Here is an 8,415-nt window from a genome sequence, read left to right on the forward strand (position 1 = left end):
ATATGTTAGTAGCTGCTGTGAACACATTGTTTACGCATGTTAGTAGCGGCTGTGAACACATTGTTCACACACGTTAGTAGCGACTATGAACACATTGTTGAAGGTTCTTCCTAATCATATCTTCATGATGAAGGTTCTTTCTTGCCATATATTCATAATTAAGGTTCTTTCTCACCAAGTGTTGATGCTGGAGGTTCTTTCTTGTCATATCTTCATGATGATGGTTTGTTTCTTGTCATACTTTGACAGTGACGATTTGTTCTCATCATGTCTTGATGGTGTAATCTTACAAAGCATATGTTAAGATTCATACTTGAGGTACGAAAGAAATCGTGACAAACTCCAGACTATTTATTCTGTACAAAGTTTCCATCATCTTTATTTGGTTTCAACACTGCGTGTTTAAAGTAAAAATAATTGATAAACTTATCTGCTCATAATATCCTTCCTGCAGAAGCGTAACATGGAGAACAGTTGGGTTGTTTGTATTTAGTTTCTAAAAAAACAAGTGGAGTGTGTGACACCACTCAAAGGACGGAGATCATAATCTTGTAAAACGAAACTTGGGTGCAACGTAGGCGGTGTTTACCATTTCTTTCTCCCGGTTCCGATTGACGTCATCCCCCAGAATTTACTTAAAGGTGGGATGAAACACTGTAGGCGAAACGAAACTAAACTTCACGATATTCGGCGTGATGTTGAAACTTATAGCGAGGGCAATGTAATGTTCCGGTACTCTGTAACAGAACAAAAATAAACACACACACACACACATATGGATTTACGTGTGGCATAACGGTAAGCTTAAAACACTGATATTCGCGGTTCGATCTCTGTGCTGGGTACATTGTGCTGTTTTTATGCTTGAGTTCACACATTTCTTTATTATTTAAATATACAATGTAAAACTTTTTTTTCAGAAGTTCGTTCAACAAGACGGTATGCGGACAATACTCATACACCCATGAATACGCCGAAGTTTATTGTTTTAAACTTTTACATACTTTGAGTACCAGTTAATTAACTTTTTGTAAGACATTAATATTAGGCGTGTTATATTTTTAACATTACATTCTATATTTAGTCCCTTAGTGATTTTCAAGAATTAGAAGAGTGTATTATAATAATAGTATTCCAATCACACTACGTTCGCCATTTCCATTGCCAACGACGCGTTTTGCTCAATCCAGAGCTCATCAGGCCGGCTGGGACACGACAGACGCAGTAGTGTTTAGAACAATCAGGTTCGTGTGTGTCTGTGTTTCCGCGCGCGCACCTCGAAAACTAATAGAACGTTCTACGCGAACATTTTACACAAGATTGGAAGTCAGTGTGGGGCAGTCCTCCCCAAATTTTAAGCATTTTGTATAATGGGGAGATAGGACATTTTCGCGATTTTGGGTCAATAACTCTGTAAAGTGTGATCGGATTTGTACCAAATTTCATGACCACATTAAGGTTGAGACTCCTCATCACACTACAAAAAAAATGATCATTCTGGATCTGAGAAGGATTTTGGAAGGTGAAATTTGACGTTATCGTATATAAACGTGTGCAGTCTCGAAAAGGAGCGACGAGGCGAGGGTATGCAATCGCTCTTGTTATATAAGCCATTTGTTAGAACAATAGTTTTTATGGTGTGTACGCCTTTTACATACTAACGAGGCATGATTATAATTAATTATTTGTGTCATGCTTCGCCAGTTTGAAAAAGGCGTTCACACCACAGCGATTGTTTGAGTATCGGCAGTTCAATGTATATCATCTGATTTAGGACTAAAACTGCAATTCTGTGAATTCAAATGTTTGGTTGTCCGTTCCACAATACTTATTAAATATATTCTTTAAATTTTCCTAATTATCGTTAATTTATAAATTTCTATTACTTTGTATTTATTGTATTACTAGCTGAGTGAGTGTGAGTGAAAAGTTTACGGACTTACGATATTAAAATTCGAGGTTCAATTCCCTGTGGTGAGACGAACACAGATAGTACATTCTATATCTCTGCGCTAAAACAAACAAATCTCATATTTTAATTTCTACGTATGATATACATGACATTTCCATTGTAAATCCATTTACATTGAGCCCGTTCAGTACAATAAACAATGTGAATTATTTTTACCAACTACGTAGCCGTCTTTTTTTTTTTTGAATTACATTGTCCAACCAATTATGTAGCACACTGCCACGGTATCTTTAAAAAAATATATTCCGTTTTCTCGTTAAGGATAGGCTTATGAAACCAAATACTCGGGGGCTGAGAAAGGTATTGTTCTCTTGTGGCAGTATGGGATATGTTTTGAAATTATCCCTGGCAGTTTTTAAGCATTTTTTGGTAGTTGTGGTGGCGGTGGTGGTGTTCATTATATGGGTAGGTGTCAAGTACTAGGGCTATTGAATTAGTATATAACTTCGGTGCACTTTCGTTCATCGTTTTAAGGTTTAATTATTCCAATGCCCACCGTTCGAAAGGATTGAAATTTTCATTGTAGCAGGACTTATTTTTATTTTGTGTTTGATCCCAGTTACTTCTAATACTTTGGTTTAAGATGGTTTAATTCTACAAGCTTTGCTTCAGTCAAACATTCGAACTTATATTGTTTGTTTGTTTGTAATTAAGCACAAAGCTACACAATGGGCTATCTGTGCTCTGCCCACCATGGGTATCGAAACCCGGATTCTAGCGTTGTAAGTCCGCAGACATACCGCTGTTCCACTGGGGGGCGACGAACTTGTATAATTGAAAACTGTACTCGTGTTGTTACAAACAAATAAGTAAGTAAAAAAAAATAAACAAGTGTAAGAGCAACGTGTTAGCAACATTGATAGCGAAAATCTGCTTAACACAACAGGATTAAACAGTGTTTGTAAGCTAACATTTAACGCTATAAGTTTCTTCATAGTTAAATCGATTAGCAAGTTTACACGTGTTCCGTCGTCGTGTTTTTCTCCCTTAACTAAAATAATCGACTTTAAAGAACAGCTGCCTTTATAATAATCAAAAGCATTTTTATCTGGGAGACAAAGATACAGTAAACAGAGAAACAATAATTGTTTATTCTGCCGAGTCGCATGTGCTACTGAATGGTTTAACTAATGAGAATAGAACTTTCGTTTCTCGTCAAAAGTACTCTGTAAAATACAAAAAAAAAAAAAAACTTTTCAAGATGCTCAAGTTTAATCACGAACACGATCTTAAGTAGCTGTTTGTTTGTTGAATTTCGTACAAAGCTACTCGACAGCTATCTGCACTAGAAGTCCTTAATTTTGAAGTGATAGACTAGAGGGAAGACAGCTAGTTAACACCATCCACCTTTACTGGATTGACCCTAACATAATATCGCCCCCACGGCTAAAAGGGGCGAACATTGCAAGTCGAGTGCTTTAACCACCAAACGATGTCAGGCCTCTCTTAAATGCAATATTATTTTTAATATATCAAGTTTATTCATGAAATACTGTTCTACACAACAATATTTTTAAAAGCTCAAGTTTAATTACTAATAATACGTTCAATGTTAGATACAACGCGATCATTAACGCATTGAATTCTCAGTCCCTGAAATAACTGCTTACTCGTATTTATAACTAATAGACCCATGTCTTAATATTAGTCAAAGTTACTAGATTCTTGACGTCATCATGAACTTGATCTTAACATGCCCTCTAGCAAACATCTAAATTAAAACGATAATATTATTAAAAGTTTACGTTTAATAGCCGTGAAAAACACGTCGTTTGATACAATATTATTAAAAGATCAATTTTTAATTACTTATCACAAAATGTAATAAACAATCATGAACGTACTGTTATATATATAACAATACTGTCAAAATCTCACTTTCAATATAACGAACCACAAATACATTGTTAAACACAACAATACAAAGTCTTAAAGAATATCAACATCAACCAGTCAGAAAAACTATTATGAATATTATTGAAGTTACATTTTTTTTGTGCATTACCACAAATTTTCCTACGTACAAACATGTATAGTTATGAAACGAAAATACAATATCTGTACATGAAATTTTCATAAAACTGACAGCGAAAAAAATGTTTTATTTCATTTGAAGTGTCATTACGATAGAAATGAATATCTAATAAACACCCAAAATTATTCAAAATTCCTAAGATGTCCGCGTCCCTTTTCTCTCTCTTTCCCTTTTCTTTGTCGATTCAGGGAGATAAGATTTATCTCTCCATATATATAGTGGGCCCTGCCACCTGCCGGCATTTATAATAATGACAAGGCTCCTAAAATCGCGCTCGTGCCACGTGCTGATTTAAACGTAGCTTAGTTACCTGTCAGTTGAAATGTAGGGCAGCTGTTTGTGTGCTGCTGTCACACCCAAGGAACAGAAAGCATAGTGAGAAGAGAGATAGGTTCTGGGAGTTAGAACGTTACTATTCATGGATTTTACGTCTAAGGCACTACCAGTGCCCTCTGCTGTCAGAGCTGCGCTTTACACTAACTTAAGTAATGCTCGAACACGCTGCACGGGTATGAGATTGTCAGACACGAGCAAAAATGCTAGTTCGTCACTGTTCGTGGCGTTATGTTTGTCTTATTAGGAGTACAGATACACCCGAAACCCGGACAAAGAAAGTGAAAAAAAAGCTCATGTCTTGATGGTTGTAGACGCCTGTAATGTAGTTTTAAAACCTGAAAGACAACATTTTTTATCAACTGATTACAAGAAGTTTAATTTTACATTTATTTGCTGTAAAAAAAGTTTTAAAATCGTTTAATGGCCTCTAATTAAATATAATTGTTATGTTAATAATTAACAATAAATACAACACCGGGCGGTGTACGTCGGACTGCAGACCTCTAGCTACACGTTCATTCAGTGGGTCAGCGGTAAATTTACGGACTTATTACAGTAAAATCTGGGGTTCAATTACCCGCGGTGGACAGAAAGCAAACAGACCAGTGTGTGTGTGTGTAGTTCTGCGCTGAAAACAAACAAAATAATCGTTTTGTGGACAGGTAACGCCCCCAGTGGTATAAAATGTGTTAAAATAAATTATTAAATTATCTTTCGGGCTCCACATGTGACTTAACATTATACGTTTCAAACACAGATTAAGTTGTAATCCAGATTTATGTTATATATTGTTGTTGTTTTCTATAACAACAAGATAAATGAAGTAAAGTACATTTCTTTTTCCAGGGTTACTTTCATTTTTTTTTTTTTTTTTTTTTAGTGGTCACTCTTTTTAATCATTTAATAATGTGTGCATGGGTGATTTGAATTAACAAACTCACAACACTTGGTAAACGTTTCTTAGCTTATCTATTGAAGTGCTGATTAGACCTAGAAACACGTGCTAAAGAGAAAATCAAAACTAAAACCTGAAGTTGTACTTTTATGACAAAAAATCTAAATCAAACTTCTATATTACTGTATCACCTTACTCCCCATTATCGTGATTTGTGGTTCTAAACGTAGCGTGTCTTTCCTGTTTAAATCAGTAACATTGTTCAAGATCAGGTGTTTAACAATAAAAGTCGCTTTTTGGACATCCGTCAAAAAATCCAAAACCACATTACCTGGAAGAAATAAGCAGATAACTGACAATAGTTATGCCAGTTTTCATTTTTTACGACATGAAATAGACAAACCAAACAATTTCACCAAGGTAAAGGTAGCAGACAAACAAGTTAAATTCAGTAAGAAAAATTGTAATTAAACGTATACAAAATAACTAAATGAATTTGACGTGGCCTAGTGATTAGCATAGTGGAATGCGTATAGGAAGGTCCAAGGCTCGAGCACAATATACCGATGAACATGCTGAGATGATTGTAAGCCATTATTAGCCAAACTGTTGCATGAAAACAAAAGTAATTATTCTGAATATATTCACTTTGCTAGTGATCAAAATGTACACTGAACAAGGTCATAGCTGCCACCTTTTTTTTTTTTTTTTTTGTACTATCTAACATTACAGAGATGAGGTAAAAACATATTTGTTGGATACCAGCCGTGGACAAAAGAAAAACGACTGAATCCTCCATTAGGTAATTTACCTAAATGTCTGTTTAAAACAAAAAAAAATCAAAAACGAATGGTTGAAAGTATTTATTCATGTTTGTTTGCGAATCACTATGTCCTTCTGTTTGGTCATGAGATTACATGATACAAACCAGAGGCGGACTGCCCATAGAGGTCACCATTAATATTCTCAACGAGTACACACCGTGTGATCTGGCCCCGAACTCAATGGGGTGTGGTTCGTACACTAAATGACCAGGAAGTGCCGATCCGCCTCTGATACAAAATATCTATTGACGTCACATCAAGTCAACATTATCAATGTTGCCCACTTCCCCCTATCATGTCTTTTCATTGGTAAAAGAGTAGCCCAAGAGTTAGCAGTGGGTGGTGTTGACAACCTACCTTCATCGTATTCTATCGCTACTATATTAGAGACGGCTAGTGGAGATAGTTCTAGAGTAACTTTGCGCGGAATTCAACAAAAATGAACAAATATTTTTCGTTCTTGGCAGCTACCTTTACACACACACTAGATTATAGCTTGTAAGAATTCGAGTCAACTAAAGTGCTACAATTTTTAGGGCTAAAAATAGTTAATACCTTTTTAGTCTCCACATCTTTACTGAATGTGTCAAATGTGTGCTTTTGTATTTACAAGATGTAACGTTTAGGCCATATTTAAGTAAATATTTAATTACAAATGTTCATAAATTACTTATCAATTGTTAGAAAGTCACGTAAAATACTCCAAAATAATTTTTGAGTCTTTTATGTTTCCTTTTTTTTTTTCACTAGCAAGAGGATAGAAAAATAAACATAAAATATTTTCAAGTTTTGAGTGTAACAACTATCGCCATCTGTTGCGGAACAAATGAACAACTTTGCATTATAAAGTTTATCATGGAAATTGTAAGAAATATTCAATTTTTTCATTCTGTGTGTGTGTGATTTTCTAAAAACTGTAAGTTTAATATCTGGAATTGAAAAGACAAGTGTTTTTTTGTACAGGATGAAACAAAATTAATAAAGGCAGAAATCAGAAAAGAAACGAAAAAAAAACTGAATTTGCAAACCGAACACTTACTAAGTTCAAATAATTTGTTTAACAGTACTTGTATTTATGGCAAAGTTAGTTAAGATATCTGCTGTAATCCCTAATTTTGAAGAACTGACCACAGAGAAGACAGCAACACCCATGTTATGGGACTGACTGTTCTTCTTATAACGCTTCCACAGCTTAAAATGCTAGGGATATTTCGTACGGATTCGAAAGCAGTTCGCTTGCTTCGTAATCGAGAGCTCTACTACAAGGTCAAACTTCACGATATCTAATAGAAATGAAGTGGAAATGTATGAATTTTCCCTTGATAATCATTGAAATTGTCTAGTTTCACAGAAAGGTTTTTATTGGTGGTGGTTTGTTGAATTTTGCATAAAGCTACTCAAGGGCTTATCTGTACTAGGTAGCTAATCAACACCACCCATGATGACGAGACTATTCAACAAATCTGCTTTAGACACACAAGTGAAGCCAATATGTTACATATTAATACTGTTTAACAAATCTGCTTTAGACACACAAGTGAAGCCAATATGTTACATATTAATACTGTTTAACAAATCTGCTTTAGACACACAAGTGAAGCCAATATGTTACATATTAATACTGTTTAACAGAATTGTTTTAGACGCATAAGTGAAGCTGATATATTGTGTATTAATAGTGTTTAACAGAATTGTTTTAGACACATAAGTGAAGCCAATATGTTACGTATTAATACTGTTTAACAGTTGTTTTAGACACATAAAAAAGGTGAAGCCAATATGTCACGTATTAATACTGTTTAACAGAGTTGTTTTAGACACACAAGTGAAGCCAGTATGTTACATATTAATACTGTTTAACAGTTGTTTTAGACACATAAAAAGGTGAAGCCAATATGTTACGTATTAATTACTGTTTAACAGAGTTGTTTTAGAAGCCGATATATTGTGTATTAATAGTGTTTAACAGAGTTGTTTTAGGGAAAGATAGTAAAAGTCAGTGCGTTGTACAAACAAATTACTTGGGTCTAATAATGGTTGGAGACGGCTTGAATGGGTAATGAAAAAAAAACTTTAATATAAGTTTAACATAACAGCAAATGTGCAAAGTTTGGACAAGGTTTTGTCATCATCAGGAACCTGGTGTGAACATTTTCCTACAGTGAATGGTGTTTAGTTTTTTTGTATTAAAAAAAAAGGTCTTTACACAATTTTTTCTAGTTATACTTGTATCCAAAAGTCAGTTTTATATTTAATTTACAAAATGCCAAACGTCATGCTTTAGCTTTCATTCTCAATTTTTCATAAAATGCCATAAAAAAAGTGTACTGAATGTTTATAATTTCATCATACA

Source organism: Limulus polyphemus, unplaced genomic scaffold (genome assembly GCF_000517525.1).
Source record: "Limulus polyphemus unplaced genomic scaffold, Limulus_polyphemus-2.1.2 Scaffold6133, whole genome shotgun sequence".
NCBI lineage: Eukaryota > Metazoa > Arthropoda > Merostomata > Xiphosura > Limulidae > Limulus > Limulus polyphemus.